Source organism: Ceratotherium simum, chromosome 23 (genome assembly GCF_057802395.1).
Source record: "Ceratotherium simum simum isolate JZ-2026a chromosome 23, ASM5780239v1, whole genome shotgun sequence".
NCBI classification, from domain to species: domain Eukaryota; kingdom Metazoa; phylum Chordata; class Mammalia; order Perissodactyla; family Rhinocerotidae; genus Ceratotherium; species Ceratotherium simum.
The window spans coordinates 44864183-44884596 of NC_141922.1; the positions used below are offsets into that span (position 1 = coordinate 44864183).

Sequence of the window (20414 nt, forward strand, 5' to 3'; positions counted from 1 at the left end):
AAATTAAAAATTACCTATATTGGGATGGATTTAACAACATATTTGACGCCACAGGAGTGAGGACTAGTGAACTGCCAGATAAATAAGAAGAAAATATCCAAAATGAAGCATGGAGGAACAAAAATATGTAAAATAGAGAAGAGAGGTTATGAGACATAGAGGATAGAAGGAGAAAGTCTAATATAAGTAACCAGAGTCCAAGAAGAAGAAGAAAGAGAAAATGGAGCAGATATTATATTTGAAGGGATAATGACTGAAACATTTTCAAAACTAGTGAGAGATACCAAAAATAAAATTTTATTTTTCCATATGTCTGCTGCTCATGTGTAGAATTATAATTGATTTTTGTATGTTGACTATATACCCAGAATATAAGAATGTATAATATAAATTCTTAATTTTTTGACACTTTACAATAACATTAAATTATCAAATTACTAGTGTAAAAAAAAAAAAGAAAACTTTCAAATCTATAAGACCTAGTTGTAGAAAACTATTAAATATTCTCAAGCAAAATACAAGAAGACCTAAATAAATGGAAGGAAATACTAGTGCATGGATTAGAAGACTCAGTACTATGTAGATGTCATTCCTCTCAAACTGATCTATAGAGTCAATGTAATCCTAAACAAAATCTCATTATGTTTCTCTCTGTGTGGGTATGCAGTTTGTGAAAATTAGGGAACTAATTCCTCAATATGCATATGGGTATGCTAAGAGCCAAGAATACCCAAAACAATGTTGAAGAAGAATAGAGTTAGAAGATCTACACAATCAGATAACAAGACTTGTTATAAAGCCACAATAATTAAAACAGTGAAATATTGGTGCAAGAAGATATAAATAAAACAATGGATCATAATAGAAAGTCTAGAAACATACTCATGTATGTTCAGACACTTGAGTTTTTGTAAAAGATAGCACTGAAGAGTCTTTTAAGTATATCCTGAGACAATTGAATATCTGTTGGAACCCATACATCATGTGATGACAACAAAATAAAAATTCTAGATGGATTTTAGATCTAAATGTGAAAGACTAAGTAATAAAACTTCTAGGAGATAATTTAGAAAATATCTTAATGGTCTCAAGCTAAAGAACTATTTCTTAAATAGTACATAGAACACAGCATAAAGAAAAAGATTAATGAAACTAAGAATTTCTGTTTATCACTATTAGGAGAGTAAAAAGGGAATCACGGAATAGGGTAAGATATTTCTTACACATAACCAAAAAGAGCTGGTAACCAGAATATTTTTTAAAAACTCCTATAAATCGATAAGAAAAAGACAAACAAATAGAAAAATGGGCAAGCAGCTGGAACAGGCACTTCACAAAATAGGATATACAAATGGTTTGGTATTTTCTACTTAAGTTCAAGATGTGCATACTTAATGACCCAATGGTCCACTTCTAGGCATATACTCAATAGAAATGTGTGCACAGGTGCACCACGAGACACAGAAAAGTCTTTTCACAGCAGCATTATTGGAAATAGCTGTAAACTGGAAACAATTGACATATCCATCAATAACCAAATGAATACATAAATTGTGGTATATTCATATACTACACATACCATCATATAGTATACAACAAGGAAAATCTACAAAGTTCAGCTATATCTAAACATGATAAATCATAGTTTTGATGAAAAATGTCAGACTCAAACTATATATGTGTGTGCACACACACATACATGCAGACACATATGTTTGTTTATACACACACATACATATATATACAGATTCTATGCATATAAAGTACAAACACAGTCAAAGTCTTTAGGGATGAATGCTTGGGTGGTAAAAATGTAAACTAAAGGAGGTGTTGCCATATCTGTAAAGACAGTAGTTACCTTTTGGGGTGACTGAGGGGGTAACCATTGAGAGATGACACCAACGGGGCCTCTGGAGCTCTGGAAATGTTTTATTTCTTGGCGTGAGTGAAGATTATGCCTGTGCACTTCTTAAACTTTACACTAAAAATATTTAAAAAGAAGGAGGAGGAAGAGGAGGAGAAGGAGAAGAAAATGTGAGGAGCAGATGTTGACTACCATTCACTCTTGGTGACCTTAGGCAACTTTATTTTGCTCACCTGTAAAATGGCAATCATGTCACCTTCCTCCCAAAACTTTCAAGAGGATTATGAGATCCAATGTGTAAAAGCACTTTATAAAGATATGAAGCATCTTATAAATTTTGAGGAAAAAAATATAGTGTTATATTAACATCTAACGCCATTCTGGAATTGTAACGTCATAAAAATATCAGATTTGAATGGATCTTCAAAGATTATTCACTACTTTCATCAGAAAACTCAGAATAGAAATGAATTAGGAGGAAACATTAGAATGAAATTATTTGTAATAAAGTAGATTTCTTCCAAATTATAAATACTGTATTTATTCTGTACAGATATACACAGCAACTTGTCCTCACCACTTCTTTATTCTGGATTCCATTATCACAGTTTCATAGAAACTTGTGCTCTCTTGAGCTCTCTTATGTGAAACCAAGTAAAACCCTTATAGAGGAAGATTCAGAGAGAGGTAGTTGGAGACTCAGGGGGTTTTGGTATTACCAAGCACAGAGCAGAGTGCCTGTAGTAACCTGCATAGCAGTGGTCCTTCCAGAGAGAGACTCAGAGAATTCCTGAGTTGAATAGGGCACTATGCTGCTTCTCCAGATACTTGAATAAACACTCCTCAGATTGTTGCAATTCTGATTAATTTCCAGAGTTGTGAAAATGTTGATTTTGACAATTTTTGTCAATGTTCTCATTGCTTTTATACAGAAATGGTTTTCAGAGGCCCTTAACCTGCCATTCCTGCTGATGTCCGTCTAAAGTCCCCAGATCCTGACATAGCCTCCTTTTTCCCTACCCCCATCCTGACAACTTGCCACCTCAAGATTTTCCATACAAAGCCTGACACAAGTTCTGCCAAAGTTGTCCCGTTAAAATAAATAGTTGGTAGCCACTTTCAGTCAGCACCACTCAGTTCTTGGGAGACAATCAGCTCTTATGGTTTTTCTGCTTCCTTTTTCATCCTGTTTCTTTGACATCACACTGCAAATGTTCACGATATTCAGGTAGGATCGCATTTCTCAGTTACTCTTATTAAGCCTATTTTGTTTAAATTCCTATTCAGCCAACTACAGTGCTCCCTACCCCTTCATTCCTGAATATCTAATGTCAACTTCTGTATGTCCTCCAAGTCTAGGTTTAGATAACTATGTCTCTTGAGGCTGTAGCGCCTGTGCTTTTCACTCCTACACTACATTCCTCAAAGAGCTCTTTCCTTCTCCTGGTGTCAGCTGCCACAACCATACAAATGATTTATAAATCTCTCCAAGCCTTCTCTATCTAAACTTAACTCATATATCTATCACTGCCTGTAAGACACTTCCCCTTTGATATATCTCCATTAACACAACAACCTAGATGGAACTCTTATGAAACTGGCACATCTACTGTCACATTCGAGAAAGAAAAAATACCTTTGACATCTAAAAAGATTTTAAAAGTAGTTCAAATAGCACAGTCACTACCAAAAAACAAAAGAGAATTCCTTAATAACAAACAGCAAAAAAATTTTTTTAATCCCTTCATCAACGTATCTTCTGAATCTTTTGAAATCTTATCATAGCAGCTAACCCAATGATTCTCCCTTTCATACCCATAGCTCCCCCAAACTCTCCCTCAAGTACTGCATATGCTAGATAGTGCTTGTCATATTACCACTCCTCCCCCATCTCACGGTCTTATCTATAAATAACTCTCTGTCCTTTCCAGTGGAAATCAATCAGATCAGGCTTCTTTATTTTCCCTTCTATGCATTACCCCAATTCTACACATCAGAGCCTTAGAAATTAACCTAGCAAGATGGAGTTCTTCTTAGAGCTTAAGGGAGGAAAAAGATAACATGAACAATCACACAATAATATTATTTTTTTCTATGATATCATGATATTCCAAACTAAATCAGCCTGCCTATTTCCTTCCTCAAATGACACCCAGGCACTGGTTTCCTTGGTGATTATCATGACATAATTTTCAGGTTTTAACTGGCTCCTCAAGACTTCATGCATGAACTTGGAAGCAGTTTTGAAGAAAAAGTGCCGTTACGAGTTATACTGATGCTTTGATTTTTTAGAAAACAAATAATAATATTATAATGAGACTGAGTATCCAAAACAACCAGCCATAGAGAAAAATATTTTCATCACTATGACCAGACCAGGGCAAGAGAGTGCCCACTTGAATTCAGATTATTCAATAAATTACTGAAATATTTACCATGTATCTAATATTTGCAAAGATGATTTTTTGAATTGGCAGGACAGGGAGAGTCAGCGAAGGCTTTTGAAGAAAAGAGGGCTTTAAAATAGTCCAGGAGGTCACAGAAAGCTTCAAGAGGGACATCTGGATGTGTCCAGGAGCAGACATGTGCATTGAACACAGTCAATATTCAGTTTGCTACAGGCTTGGGCACATGAGGGGGAGGACAGTGTCTAGCACACATTTAGTCATCAGGAAGCATTTCAGAGAATTAATGGGGATAGTGTAAAATACAGATGGATTGGCCAATTAAGGCCATCCATTTGACCATCCTGGGAACACTTTTAGGAAGCTTCAACATTTTTGGGAAGCTACAGAGAGTAAATAATTTTTGAAGAAAATATTTCCATTTTATATGATGTTAATATTTTCATAAATGAAGGACTCTGAAGGGCAGTGGGACAAAGTGAGGACGGGAGCTCTTATCTGTGTGGAGTTTTTATGATTACTTATGTCTTCAGCTTTTTAGGAAAATATTAATCACATTAAAATGGATTTACATGCAAAACAATAAGTGAGGGAAAATGCCTATTTATCATTTCAAAGCAAATTAAAAATGAATTAGTTAATAAAATGTGAACAAAATAATTACCGCTCTTAGTTAACACTAATTCAATATGGCTCCTTTCTTTCTCACTTTTATGTTCCTTTCTCCCCTGTCATTCACAAACTCTGAATATTTTCCCTTTGAAATGTCTTTTGTAGGATTTCTATTATGTGCGTGTCTACAAAATCAGCGTCTTCTTCCTTAAACACCTAGAAATCATGGAGAGACAATAACTAGACTTTAACAATAATAAAAACAACAACAACAAAACAAAGGAAACATTTCAACGAAGCTAGGAGTAAATCTAATCCTCAGACATCAATATGCATATAAGGGCTACCAAAAGTGGCTGGGGTGGATCAGAATCCATGTGGGCTTGGACGTCAGCGAAGAGAAGAAATGTGGAAGGTGGAGAATAGACTCAGTGCATCAGATCTCAGAACACATCTTTATAAATGTACTTCCAGAGGGTGAGGGCCCTTGCCACTCCAAAATGAAAAATTATGGTTTTTGTTTTCAAGAATGAGTCCAGGACTAGGATGAGCAGGGCTGCCCATTTCACCCACAAATACTGTATTTCTACCTCTGCTCCAAAACTCTAGCTAATTTCCATCTTTTTTCTATCTGAATTGTACCTATCTTTCTAAAATTGACTCTAACCCAATCTCTTTCAGGAAGACTTACCTGAATTCTTTACTCAAATATCCTCCCTACTGTACTTAATAATATATTAAGTACACATGTGTAGGTATTATCTGCCCCAAAATGTAAGTTTCTGGAGAAAAAGTACATTCTTTCTCTGTTGCCTGTGCTCCTTGGTCAAATATTAAACATATATGTGGTGGGAAGTCAAGAAATAACTAAGAGATTAACTTTGATGTATTTATGTACATTGTATTATACATGAAATCTACATTTAATGTAAATTAATGAAATGCATTTAATTAATTTCTGCATCAAACCAAACCAGGTATTTTTCTAATGGACACTTTTCAAGTGTTATCTATCTTGGGACTGACAACTATCAAGAACGGCTCCAAAGAATTGTCTATTAAATTACCAAACACCACCTCACTTTACAAGAGAAACCATATACTCTACCATCATAATTGTTGGTAATGAGTTCTTATTAGAGAAAGATCTTTCAAGTATCTGAATAGATTAATGTATTTCTTTTCAATATCAGCTTCTGTTGCAGGCTCTGAGTTGGAGATTATCTTTCAGGATGTTTATTAGGAATGCTTTTAGGACCAATCAACTCCCTTGAAAGGAAAAGGAAGAAGCAGAATTGGCAGAGGAGGAGTTGGGCAGTGATCAGGGAATTGGAGAGTTCTGATGTTGGGATGGCCCTTCAGAGGAGTAGTAGTTGGTATAGGGGCCAGACTTGATACCCTCATATAAATCCATCAGTCACTGGATGCAGGCTATCTCCAGAAGCAGGCATGCCCTTAGGTGAAGCTGTTTTCTTTAACAGAGGCAGCACTCCTAGTAACTGGAGAACGGAGTCCTTCATTCTTGAAGGGGAATCTGGAGGCCATCACATCAGCCATTACAGTTATCATTTATGTTGTTATTGTTATTTCTTGTTATTTGTTTGTTAATGAAGATTTCTTCTCTATCTGGTTAGATTAGTTTGTGGGTTCAAACCATGACTTATGCATCTCTGTCTCCCTAAAACCTAGCACAATGCCTATTCATCATAGGTATTTAATAACTGTTTTGCAGCTGATAGTCATATATTAAAAGCAAGATTTATCTTAAATTCTGCTATTCCTTTAAAACCATTTTATTTGACCTTGAAATGAATACAGGCTTCTGAATCATCTGCCTGACAAAACTTCATTCAGAGAAGTGTTCCGGTCTGAATTAAATAGAAAGAGGAAGGTTGGTGTAGGTGTGGAGATGCTCAATAGGAAATACTCAGTGTGGATTTGATATGAGGAAATTACAGGCCATGACAGCAGCTGCCATGTTTCCAGTAAGAGCTTCAAGAGGGTCCTGACCACCGCCGCGTGGTCACTCACGGAAGAGTGGTTTTATGGGTGGCTCTTTTAGACTCAAAGAGTTCCAAATCAAGTTCTTCTAGCAACTTGGAGAAAGGTCAAATCTAGCTTATTATATTAGCTTCAGCATTTCTCATTCACTGGGACCCATAGTTTATTCACCCAATATAATAATGTGGTATTTGTAATTGTATTTTTTGTTGAATAGAATACCCAGAAAAATCAGCAGAAGAAAAAAGATCTGAACTTCATTCCCTGTGGGTGTTGAGCTGCGATGTAGTTAAGGAGATGGCGAGGTGTAGCTTTGGAGTCACAAAGATCTGGATTAGACAGGGCAGGGCTATCAGGGTCATCCTTCAATTGCAGAACTACATTCCCACCTGACCCGCCCTTGCTACCTGGCACTTGCTCTGGTTGGATGCATTTTGCTTCCAGCTCTGGTGCCTGCTCTGAACAATCAGCTGGGCCTTTTCAGAGTCTAGACTTTTGATCTACTTCAAAGTATTGGCTGTTCTAAATGCAAACTCTCCTTTCCATATCCAAAACTAAAAGGAGAAAAACTAATTACAAAATAGGATTGTGGAATCTCTAAAGAGTTCAGCCTATTTCATTTGGCTTTACATGATAGATAGCTGTTACACGTTGAACCACATTGGATGATGTGTTTAAGTTTAGGTCAAACAACCATCCCCTCAAAAAAAAACCCCATAAATGCACAAAATACACACCTTAAATTATACAAGCAGCTTCCTAAGACCCAAATCTTAAAAAGAGTCTCCCACTAGAAATTGTTTGTTTAATTTTATTTTAAGAGGGAAAGAAAAGATCCCAGGACAGTTAAATTCAGGGGTAATATAAAATGTAGAGGGATGAAACTGTATATTCTACCTCTGATGTTAAAGATGAGAGACGGCATCACAAAAACTTGAATCACATCCTGACCTTGATTTGAGAATAAAGAACTTCTGAAACTTCATAGTGAGACATTGAACTAAGGATTGGGAGAGCAGGCAAAGATCATCCATCAACCTACTAGCCAAAGTGCAGTTGTGTCCCAAATGTATACCCGGCATCAAAAACTTGAAAGTTCAAGCTAGGGGGTGAGATGGGTGTCTGGGTCCAGCGGAGACTGTTCTGTATTCCGAGGGGGTTTCTGGTTTCTTTAAGAGTTTGGGACAGAAACCCCTCTTGCCCCTTCTCACACTTATTCCACTGATTTTAGAACATCACAGAATCCTCCCTTGTCATAAGCTGTGGAAGCTACATACTCCAAGGGAGAGTTTTTTTCCTCTTGAATTTGGGTAGAGGTAGGCAATGTCCCTACTTAACAGCAAGTGAGAGAAACAGCCAGTCATCTTTTCTGCTGTCCTCCTGGGTTCTCCCCTCAGGCTTTCCAAAATTTCTCATCACCCTTCTTACCAGTGGGCCTCGACTACCTTTGACTGCATTCATCACCAGCTGTAATGTGTGAAACGGATCTTTCAGTTTCATTACCTTTTATTTTTAAAAATAAGAATGGAATTTCCATATGATAGATAGAAAATCCACATAGCAACGGGAGTGTAGAAAAACAAGCAGGTGTTAAATTTCCAAGAAACATTAATCTGTTTCTGCAAATACATCCTGCTATTCATTTAAATGGAATGATACTCTATAAATTTATAACTTCAGTCACTCTCTGAGCTATCAAAATGTAGTATATAACACCTTCAATGATCAAAGGGAAAGTAAGTTTAGAAATCCAATTTGTTTTTTCACCATTTAAGCTCTTTATTTAACTTTTTCATTCCAGCTCTCATTTTAATCAAGCTTCAATTTTGTTTACTCACATTATAGGTATACTTCAAAAGTTGTCATGGAACGTTGCAATTGCCAAAAATAAAGTTCCATTCCAAACCAAATATATCTATAAATGAGAAAAAAATGTTTTCTATCTCTCACACTTAAAGATTTAAAACAACTTACCATTATGCTATTCGAAATTGGTAGTCATTGACGGAACCAGAGGTGACCATTGGAGGGACTGTGAATAGGGTTGTATCTTTCTTGGGAAAAAGTGAGACAGGAGTCATGGATCTGTGTGGCATAAGTGGGCTCCCTCTGGTTATCATAACACATAGCCAATATATAAATTCTGAGGTTGATAGTAAGGCAACTGTAGATGGAATCTATCAATTACTGAGATTGGCAGAAACTTTGAAGGAACTAAAATAAAGAAAAGAATTATAAGTGATTGCCTCCGGGGAGACGAATGAGGGAATGGGTCAGGATGAGGTGGGGTGGTGGTAATAGGGCGACTTTTGCTTTTCATCTTGAGTTATTGTGCCATATTTCATCTTTCACTATGTGCCTATATTACTTTAATAAAAAAATAGAATAAACAATAATAAAATAATTTATAACTTTAAACTACTTGATGTCCACTTAATGAAAATCATTTTAACTTTTTGATTTTAATGGGCAGGTAATGAATGTGAATTTTCATAGTGCCTATCATCATCTATGGTCTATGCCACCTGAAATACAGTCCGTTTGAATATGCTGGGTTCTTTAAGAAGCCCTTGGAGCCTCATTTAGCACCAGGAGGACTGATTTAAGCAGAAATGCGTAGAATGAATCTAATTTTCCCAGGAGGGGTTTTCTGAGCTGAGACTTAGAAAACCAAGACAAAGTGACCAGTGTTGTGAGCACTCAGAACCTCTGTTTCCTACCCCTTGCCCTCCAATGGCCAGAGGGCACGCTCTCCCTTCCTTCTCTCATTCCTCTTACAAATATTCCTTTGCATTAGCACTGGACTCCTGTCCCTTACCTTGCTCTTGAGAACACACCTGTTCAGGGCACAATATTCAGTAGCTGAGAAGATAGGAAACACACCACATCTTTTCCCTGCGTGGAGTTTACAGTCCACGCTTTAAGCCTAAAAATTTTACCTTCTAAGATTAAGGGATACCTTAAAATTTAAGGGGTAAAATAAGATTTACATTTAGGTCCTTAGAAGGTAAAATAAAACTGAAAGCAAATAAGGACATAAAAAGCAGGGACGGATCCCGTGGCAGGTCAGGACAAGGTGAGCTCAGTGTAATTTGGAATCTGTGTGTGTGTGTGTGTGTGTGTGTGTGCGTGCGCGCGCGTGTTGGTGTGGGGGTGGGGTTCTTTGGAGGATGAGTTGGGATTTCAGCTGGGCCATAAGGGAGAAGTAGAATTTAGATGGATTCAAAGGGAAAAAATGGAGGGGAAAAGAGCAACAAATGTTCTCAAATTGGTAAGGTAACTAGATATAATGAAGTTTTAAGTTATTTATTCATTAAGTCATTCATTCATTCACTCAAACAAAATTCAGAGCCCTGGTAGCAGCCAGGCATTGCAGTAAGTGCTGGAGAACAAAAATACGTAAGACCCTGTTCCTGGGCTTGGGGATCTCACAGTCTGTAGGAACAGATAAGTGTGGATGTAAATCACTGCACCACGATGGGATACATTCTGCAAAGCAATGCAAATGAAAGCAAGGCGACCAAGGGACGGGGGCAGTGGAGAGAGTAAGGGGCTGGAAAGGTTGGGTCAAACTCCACAGAAGAGGTGGCGCTTGATATGGATCTCTGACGGTTGAGTGGAAATCGCTCAGGCGTAGAAAGGAAAGGGGAGAGCGGCGGGTGCAGATGTGTGGAGACCTGAAAGGCTCCCGAGCAGGGAGTGGTGAGTGGTCCACACAGCTGCAGTGTTGGGTGGGCACCCGAACAGCACAAGAACAGAAAGGGTGGTGGGGGTTGAGATTGTGAAGGGCCGTGTGTGCCATGATAAGTAGCTTCTACCTTACTTTCTATCCATTGGAAACCACTGAAAGCGTTCGAAAAGGGAAATGATGTCGTCAGACTTATGTTTCAGAAAGATCCAAACTTATTTTCAATCTTCTCTTATGTGACTCTTTCCTCCCAACTTATAAATTTCTTCCATCTTAAAAAATGAAAACAAACCCGAACAAACAAAATCGCCACCCTCCCTCAACCTTAGTTAACTCTGTCTCTCTCCTTCCTCTCAGAGTCAGAGTCTCCACACACACAAATGTCATCTTCATTTTCCAATCCTCAACCCAACACAATCCAGCCCTTCAGCCCATTTAGCACCTTAAAGTGTTCCACCACCAATGACCTCCCAATTCCCAGATGTAGTCCCACCTTTTGTGGTTCCTCAGAGTCATTTGACTCTGAGACTACTCTCTTCTTCAAAGTTTCCTGGCATCTAAAAAGTCTCGTTCTGCTGGTTCCCCTCAAGATCTTTTTAACCATACCTCCGAAGTCTGCTGTGCTGCCAGCCCTTTCTCTCCCCTCTCAAATCTGCATGTTTCCCTGGGTCTGTTCTCTCTGCTCCCTCCTCACACCTGCTTAAGGAAGCTCCTCTACTCCCGTGGCTTTGCTCCCTCTGTATGGGCTGAACTGTGTCCCCTACAAAAACTTATATGTTGAAGTCCCTACCCCCAATACCTCAGAATGTGATCATATTTAAAGATAAGGTCTTTGCAGAGGCAATTAAAATTAAAATGATGTTATTAGAGTGTGCTCAAATCCAAGATGTCGGGTGTCTTATAAGAAGAGGAAATTTAGACACGGACACACACACAGGGGGCAGACTATGTGAATTACAGAAAAGAGCCATCTACAAACCAAGGGGAGAGGGCTGGAACAGATCCTTCCCTCATGGCCCTCACCAACTCTGCCAACACCTTGATCTCAAACTTCTAGCCTCCAGAACTGTGAGAAAATAAATTTCTGTTGTTTAAGCCACCCAGTCTGTGATATCTTGTTACCACAGCCATAACAAACTGTTACAGTTACCATACCTAGGCTAATGGCTGCCAAATCCGTAGCTCTCTCCTGAGCTACAGATGCACATGGTCAACTGCTGACCACACATCTCCATCTGTCTATAGACACACTCTTATTTTATTATGTTTGCCCCAAAATGTGCTCCTCTTCAAGTTTTCCTCATTTTGGCGAATGATACCGTTATGTAATTATCCTAGGTCAGAAATTTTAAAGTCAGTGCAGGCCTCTCCCCTTTTCTTTATTCACATTCCTCCAATCCAATTAGTCCCTAAATTCCATGATTTCTTCCTCTCCTATATTCCCAATTCTATTTTCCTCACCACCTCTGTTCTGGTGCAGGTCACATCTCCTGACTGCCATTGCAATAGATTTCTAACTGGTCTCCCCATTTGCCCTCTCAAGTCCGATCAGAGTAATCCTTACAATGAGAAAACATAATCATATTATTCTACTGCTTAGAAAATATCAGTGGTTCCCCTTTGCCTATGGGATAAAGCCCAAACCTGTCTATACGGCATATCAGGCCCTTCATGATCTGATTCTTCTCATATCCAATTTCATCTCTGACCACTCCTTCCCTTGTACTTGCAGTCTGTCATTCAGAACTGCTGGCTCTTCACAGCTGGCATCATAGGGATTAATGAACACAAAAAGAGATGGATTTGATGTGAGGATTGTATTGCTAAGGTCAAGTCAGGGGGAAGGAATGATGGAGCAAGAACAGGTGTCATAATCATCCTTGTGATATGAGATGTCTGTTCTGCCCTACAGACATTTTAGAGATCCATGCGTGTTCTGCCAGCTCTTAGACTGGGAACTGTGTGTGTGCAGAGGTCATGGGTGTTTTGACTTCTGCTTAAAGAAAGTCCTTCAGAAACAGGGTATGTAGTCCAAAATTATGTGGTTTTGAGAATTCCAACATATCTTAAGATTTCTTTAAAATTTTTTTTTGGTTGTATTGGCTTTTGTGAGAAGGCCCGTAAGCCAAGATGACCACAGCCCCAAGATAGCGGCAAGCTGTGATAAAATCAATTCACACATTCGTCCAGGACCAACTGTGGGGTTAGGTAAAAGAATAAATAGATTTGGGCTTTTTATAGGGATTCTTATTTCTCACAAAGACATTGCAAATAATCTCTCCTATTATCTTGGGGGAGGATTCAGTTCTTTCCCAATCTTCGTGAGTTTAATTGGTGTTATGAATGCCTCACTACCCTCTCTGAGAGTAGAAGTATCTGTGTACCCAGAACCTACCAACAGAGAAATATAGAGAGATGTGCCTTTCTATCCAGATGTCACTATTAAGGGCCTTTCCTGTACCAATAGCTCCACTTTGGTGGGATGATCAATGGAGAATCAATTGACAAATGATTGGTTTCATGTGGGTGGCAAATACTGCTAAAGAGCAAAACCTTGGTTCACGAAATTCTTTGAAAAGCCTAGAATATGGCTATCTATTCACGGGAGCTGCAGTCTCCATCCCCAGTTGTGAGGGCTGCTCCTCCTGTTCAATCTGAGAAATTGTCCAGCACAACTCTGGACATCAGTTTGTCCCAGATTAGATCATCCAAATCCTCTTGAAATATATGTCAGAGCATGATTTAATTTTGTCCGAGATCTTAGATGAGAAGGAATGAGTTTATAGATTAGTAACCTGTGTTTCAGCTTGGCATGGTAGGTGAATACAATGGAAGGCCAGCAAATTCTTTTTTTTTTTTTTTTATGAGGAAGATCGGCCCTGAGCTAACATCTGCCAATCCTCCTCTTTTTGCTGAGGAAGACTGGCCCTGGGCTAACATCCGTGCCCATCTTCTTCCACTTTATATGGGACGCCACCACAGCATGGCTTGACAAGTGGGATCCAAACCGTTGAACCCCAGGCCGCTGCAGTGGAGCGCGCACACTTAACTGCTTGAGCCACCGGGTCAGCCCCAAATTCTTATTTTGAATTAACAAATGCCTCCTAGAATGCCTGAAAAAAAATTCAAATTCACCCAAAGGTAGACCCTACCCCCAATGACTACCCAACATTTCACTGGTCTTATTATGTGGCTGGCAATAAATAGACCTGCCCTATGTGATAGTTCCAATTATGAATTACATGACTACAGTAGACCCCAATTATACTGCAGTACATGTGCATAGTGCCTCCTGGAGTTATGTATTAAACAGCCTGCCAAGCTACACATAGTGGCTTTATAAACTTTCTTTAGCTCTCTTCTGTGCACTTCCAAACTCCCTGGGCCTTCAACAAGGTCATTAGCAGAAAATGGAAACCAAGGGACCTTTATCAAACTGTTTTAGATGCTCATAGGGGGCAGAATTACAGTATCCTTAATAGAAGCTGTCCCTCTGTTCAGAAGGAGAAGCTCTTTGTTTATTATAAGAAGAAGTGAGAGAAATGGTTTATATGGTGGCAGAAATGCCAAGTCTGCTTAAAGCGTTCTGGGAAGAAACTGAAATTAGCATCATGCTACATTAGAAATGAGAATACAAAATCAGGTAATAAGCTCAATTAAGAGGTATTTCAGGAACCCTGAGTGAGGATCGGTTCCAAGGGATGATAAGCATGTAGTGAAGGTTTAACTAGGAAGCAGCATAGACTATTATCCCAGAAGGCTGAGATCAAGAAGCAAGTATCAGATGAAGTTTCAAGAGAATGGAACCTCTGATGGGTCAAGAAGTCACTCAAGTAAACCATTTCTTTTCATAGGTATCTTTTTATTGCATTATATTTCGAAAGCATTTTCAGGATCTGACATTCTCCAGTTTTCTGCCTTTTTTTACCCAGCTGGATTATGTTGCCTGATTCACTATCCCCATGACTGTCCACTCTGCTTTGTGTGTGAGGACCTGACACGAGGGCATCTGTGTATTCCTGTCCCCAGGCATTTTCATTTCCATGACTCTATTTGCAAATGGAGCCATTGTTCACATGGGACAGAAGAGAATGGCAATCTTCCGGTGTTCAAAGGTCTCAGTGGCTCCTAATCCAGTTCTAATGCTTGGTGTTTGATGCAGTTTCCAAGGAGAGCTGTGACACAAGGGCATTAATCTACCTCGTGACAACATGGGGTTTTAATGCATTTTCTGTATCTGAAGAAAAAGCCTCCTATGGCGGTGGTGAAAGGAGTTAATGGCGAAATCAATATCTTCATTTCGCTGGGGCACTGACAATTTGTAGCAATGATAGAGGGATCACTGCACAGGGAGAGCTTGTTGGACAGAATCTAATGTACAATATATACACTTTTGAAAATCAACACAAAGACTTGTTCCATGAGTTAAAAAAAAGAAAAAAGGTGAGTGGGCTACACAAAGCCATTATCTTTCTGGAAATATGTAGATAACCTGTTCTAACACCACCAACATGATTTTGGTGCAAGAGGGTTTCTTTACAACTCTGTTTTGCACAAGCATATTATCTGGGAAGAAAGAACAATTCCATAAGGCCTGTTTAGGAGTCAGGGGAGAATGCTTGGCTATACATTGAGATACCAAATCAAAAATATGATGCCTGTTAGTTTACTAAAGGTACAGACCAACCTAGAAAAACATACAGTAGAAAGCCAAGAATAAGGCCATTCAGCCTTGTCAGTAGATTGACTGAAGAGAAAGGTGAGATCACCTTCAAAGGTATTATGGGATGTGGGATGTGTCAGAGTACTAACTAGACCAGACTCTTCAATCCTGTCTGAACCACAGATGTTAGATTTGATGTTAGTATCAGTGCTATTTGAAAATGAAATTTAATAGCCAACCACTCATTTATTTTGGTTCCTTTTCTTTCCTGGGTACTATTGCTCGGCTTACCCTGATTTCTGTGATGTTCCAGTGCTATATGTATACTGTAATTAACAGTTACATTTAATATATTCCTATATATCTATCTGATATCTTCCAGATAAATAGATAAGAAGGATAGATGCATATTTTTAAAGATGATTATTCATTCTTTTGGTATCTTCATAGCTTCCACAAAGTTTAAATATACACATGGAAAAGTTTTTTTATACCTTACATGAGTGTGTAATCTTGTTACCCATTGGAATCATATATCTTATTCTATAGCAAATAAAAATAAAATGGGACTGGTTAATTTTTCCATACTTTTTATTGTTTCTTCTTTTTTACTTTTTCTGACAGTCAATGTTAAGCAATAAAAGTTCCTTACATGTGGGTGGTTTCAAGATTGTCTTTTCCTGAGTCATGAAAATTTTTTTTACTGCGTCTCTCAGATATGGTGGCTATTTGTAAAGTAGGGTAAAGACAGGCTACATACAAGATGCAGACAGTCAAGAAAATACAATCTATTGCAAAATTTCCCAAACTTGTGTTCTGTGGAAGACTAATCTCAAAAGGATTCCATCATCAAATAAGTTTGGAGGATGCTGCAACTTATCTCTCTTCTTGGAGATTTACAGCACACACGAGAATATTTAAAGCTTTGGTAAACGCTGCAGAAAAGAAACTGGTTTAACAAAGCCCAGCATTTCTTACTTTTACTTGACAATGAAACTCGTCTTTAAAAATTCATGAAATACCCATTAACATCCTGCTTAATTGCGGGGAAATTAGAATCTTATATCCTTTGCAAAATTATCCCTTACTCACAGGCGGGATATCCTGCACATAGACTCTTGAACTTTAACATTACCAGTGGTCAATACTGGTAATGCCCTTGGTGGACTAGGGTAGAAGCAACAATGAATCCCTTTATTCCCCACCTGCCTTAATGACTTCATCCCTTTTCATTACCTTCTTCATTATTTCATAAAATTGCCGTGAAAAATAACCAACTAAATGGTCATTTGGCTTGTCAAATTAAGTGCTCTATGAATGTTATAATAATAGCGACCATTAATTGAGCACCCACTGCATGTCAGGCAATGAAGCACTACGTAATATTAACTTACCCTGTTCTATGCAACAGCTAGCAAAAGAGGCATTGCACCCTCACAAAAAATGTGAGGAAACCACCTTGGAGAGGTCATACCTCTTGCCCAAATTCACTCGCTACTACAGGATAAAGCCAGCATTGCATAACGACCTCTCTTTTGTCTCCCAAGACTATATCATACTGTCTCTCTAAATAACATGAATTCAGCCAGGCCCATCAAGATAATAAAATACGAAGTGATAAGAATAATGATGCCAATAACAGTAATTAATAACAATCAGAAAGGTATTAAAGCTCTACATATTGTCATTGTGTAAAATTTATGGTGGTGCAATGTATTAATAGTACAGAGCCCACTCTCCTTTTTCTCACCCCCACATCCAATTAATCACTAACTCTGGTTGACTCTTTCTTTAATATCTCAAAATCCTCCTACTGCCACTAACTGTTGCTCAAGTCACCATCTTATCTGCTCTGGATTTTTACTGCAACCAGCACCTAACTGGTATCCTTGCCTTCCCCAATTCACTGCAACCACAATGATCCTTCTAAAATATAGATCTGATTATCTGGTTACTCACTATTCAGTTTAAAACCTCTAAGACTTCCCACTGACAATAGGGTAAAGGCTGAACTTAAAGGTTTCTAGGATCCCTCATCTTCTGGCCCTGTTACCATTCCAGCTTCAAACTCCATACTCTCCTACCTCGTTCTAGGCCTTATCAATATCAAACTAACAATTTCATTGGTTCTAAAATGCACTTTTATTTCATTTCATAACTTTTCACCTCTGAAATGAAGACGTGTTTCACAATCAATGGTTCATCATATTTAAGTGGCAGCATTTTGCCTTTCTTGGTGGTATATAAAATGAAGGGCTCTCTGACAGTTGCTAACTTCATAGACTCAGTGAGATGCTGTACTTAAGTTTCCCTAAAGCACCACACTTTCTTATCTGAAGGGATATTTCCATGGTTCTGCCTTCTGCCTGGGGTGCTCTTTGAACTCCTCTTTACTACCACTCTCAGGCTCAACTTTCCTGTGGGAAGACTTTTAGGATTCTCCAAGGCTGGTTTAAGGATGCCACATTTTACTCCTACAGAATTACTTTATCACATTTGTGGATGGTGATTTAAAAGATGTGCATAATTCTTTGATACTTCTCCTTTTTCTGTATGAAGCCTAATGGCCCTTCTCTTGAGGGTAGGCTGTATTTAGTGACTCACTTCTAAAGAATAGAATGTGGCAGTAGTCACTGTGTGTCATTTCCAAGATTAGGTCATAAAAAAACTAGTATTTCCCTTCTTGATGTCTTTTGGATTGCTCTTTCTGGGGAGGCTAGCTGCCATGTCATGAAAAAACTCAAGCACCTCTATGGAGAGGTCCCATGACAAGGAAGTGAGTCCTCTGGCCAAGAACTGTGTGAGGGTGCCATCTTGGAAGCAAGTTCTCAAACCCCAGTCAAGCTTTCAGATAACTGCAGCCCTGGCCAACATCTTGCCTGCAGTCTTATGAGAGACTCTGAGCCAGAACCACCTAGTTAAACCGCTACCAAATTCCTGACCTGCAGAAATTATGAGATGATAAATATTTGTTGATTTTAGCCACTGTGTTTGGAGTGATTTGTAACACAGCAACAGATAACTAATATAGCACTGAATTGGAATCGTTTTTTTTCTTGCCTGTATTTCCCTTTGGACTGAAGGCTCCTGGAGGACAGAGTCTGCACTCTGTTTACATTACGTTTCCAGTGCCTAACATAGTCCTTGACATGTATTATGGCTTCAAAAAAATGTGTTGAAGGAATGTTTACATGTAAAAGAATTTTGTCTTAGCCAGTACTTCATTTTAGGCAACAAATCTCTTCTTTCTTTATTAGCAAGTATTTGCAAGACTTGATATACATGAAAATTTATTTATTTATTTATTTGTGGTGCAAGGAAGAAAGGAGTAAGGAGCAGTTTTGTTTGTTTTCGATTCTTATGTTTTATTTTCCCTACAGTAATAAAGTGATCATTTAAAACTATTCTGCTCTCTGCTCAAAAACCTTCACTGATTTCCCATTGCACTTAGGATAAAATTCAACTCTCTTTTTATAGACTACAAAATTCTCCATAACCCAGTTCTTGCTTGCTTCTCTGACCTCACCTCCCACCATTCTCCAGAGACTCTAGTCTTCGTGTTCCTCAAAGACATCCAGCTATTTCCTCTTCAAAGGCTTTAAACTCACTCTTCCCTTTGCCTGAAGTTTTCTGCCTCCATATTTTGCAAGGATGGATCTGTTTTATACAAATCAGATTTATAGATTATGCCAATTCTTCAAAAAATCACCCCATCTAACCTTGCCCTTTCCCTCACCAGTGACTATCTGCTCCAATACCCTGATGTATTTTCTCCCTCTCTACCAGAAATTATTCCATTTGCTTGTTCATTTGCGTTTGTTTTTTCTCCTTCCTCCCTTAACCAGAAGACCAATAAAGGGAAAGACTGACTCTCCTGTTGACAAGTGTGTCTCCCAACACCCAGCACCCTTTCTTACACACAATGAGCACTAAATAAATACTTGTGGGATGAATAAATAGATGGAGGTGTATGAATGAATGAAAGAGAGGTAATGCATGGGAGAGACAGAGAGGTGCAAATTACGTCCAGAACATGTATCCTGCCTGTGTTTCCCCTTTGACTTTATTGGAGCTGCTATTAAGAATAAGGTCAGGGAGTCAAGATGGTGGCGTAGGCAGACTCTGAACTCACCTCCTCCCGTGGACACAGCCAATTTACAACTACTCGTGGAAAAATTACCCCTGAGACAGAACTGAAAACTGGATAAAAGGAACTCCTGCAACAACGGACAATCCTAACTGGGGTAGAAGAGGCAGAGACTTCCTTCTGGAGAGGAAAAACGCCGCCTTCACAAGCCGCCAGCTTCACGGCCGCCGGGAGCAGCTCACAGGTACGCACCCTCCCTGGAGGCGCGGGGCCCTGAGCCAGGAGCGCCCCCGCTGTGGGCATTTTGTGGACCCAGCACAATCGACACCAGTGGCATAATATCTGACTTTGCCTGCTACTAAAGCATTGGGGAGCACCCCCAGAAAACCCGGTTCACAAAGAAACTAAAACTGGTTCTTAAAGGGCCCGCACACAAACTCACCCGTTCCAGAAAGCATCCTAAAATCACCAGAAAGAAAGGTGCACAGTGCTTCGGTGACAAGAGACTCACCTAATAGGCCCTGAGTGCATCTCGGTGAGGGGTGAGACCTCTCCAGGGACTGGGACATTGGCGGCGGCCATTGTTGTGGCCTGGTGTGAGCCTGTGACACAGACGCCATTGGAGTTCTCCCTGAGACCTGCTAGCCCAGGGTCTGCTCCACCCGCTAGAGCACCGATTTAATCCAGCTCAGCCAGGGCAGGCAGCCCACCCTGGAGACTGGCCCCACCCAACAACAAGCCCTCAGGCAACGTGTGGGCCTGCATAGATTGGTGACTGGATTCTCTGCAGCCTGGTAAATGAGCTGACTTGAGCAGGGCAGGGTGTGCACAAGGAGCGGGTGGAGAGTGTGGGGTGGTGGCGGAGTGTGTGGGGCTCCTGCCGTGGAGTGACTGGGTCCGCTTGGGGAGGTCGGGGCGCTCACACGGGAAGGACTGTGTTGACTATGTGTGTGGACCTGTGGGCAACAGGGCTTGTCAGCTGCAGAAGACTTGTGCTTCTCAAAGACCCACATAGGAGGTTTGCCCCACCTTCCAAAGCCTGAAACAATTGGGTGCTCCTGTGCCTGAGGCCAGCCCCACCCAGCTGCAATCCT

General features: G+C 39.5%; 1 long non-coding RNA gene across 2 annotated transcripts in view; it reads right to left on the reverse strand.

Annotated features, from left to right (window-relative positions):
* Positions 1-19952, reverse strand: part of LOC147914020 (uncharacterized) — a 39010-nt gene extending 19058 nt beyond the window's left edge. For both annotated transcript variants that reach the window (XR_015555983.1, XR_015555984.1), the window contains exon 1: positions 19832-19952. This is a non-coding gene — a long non-coding RNA (uncharacterized LOC147914020). The remainder of the gene's footprint in view (positions 1-19831) is intronic.
* Between the last annotated feature and the right edge of the window lie 462 nt (positions 19953-20414).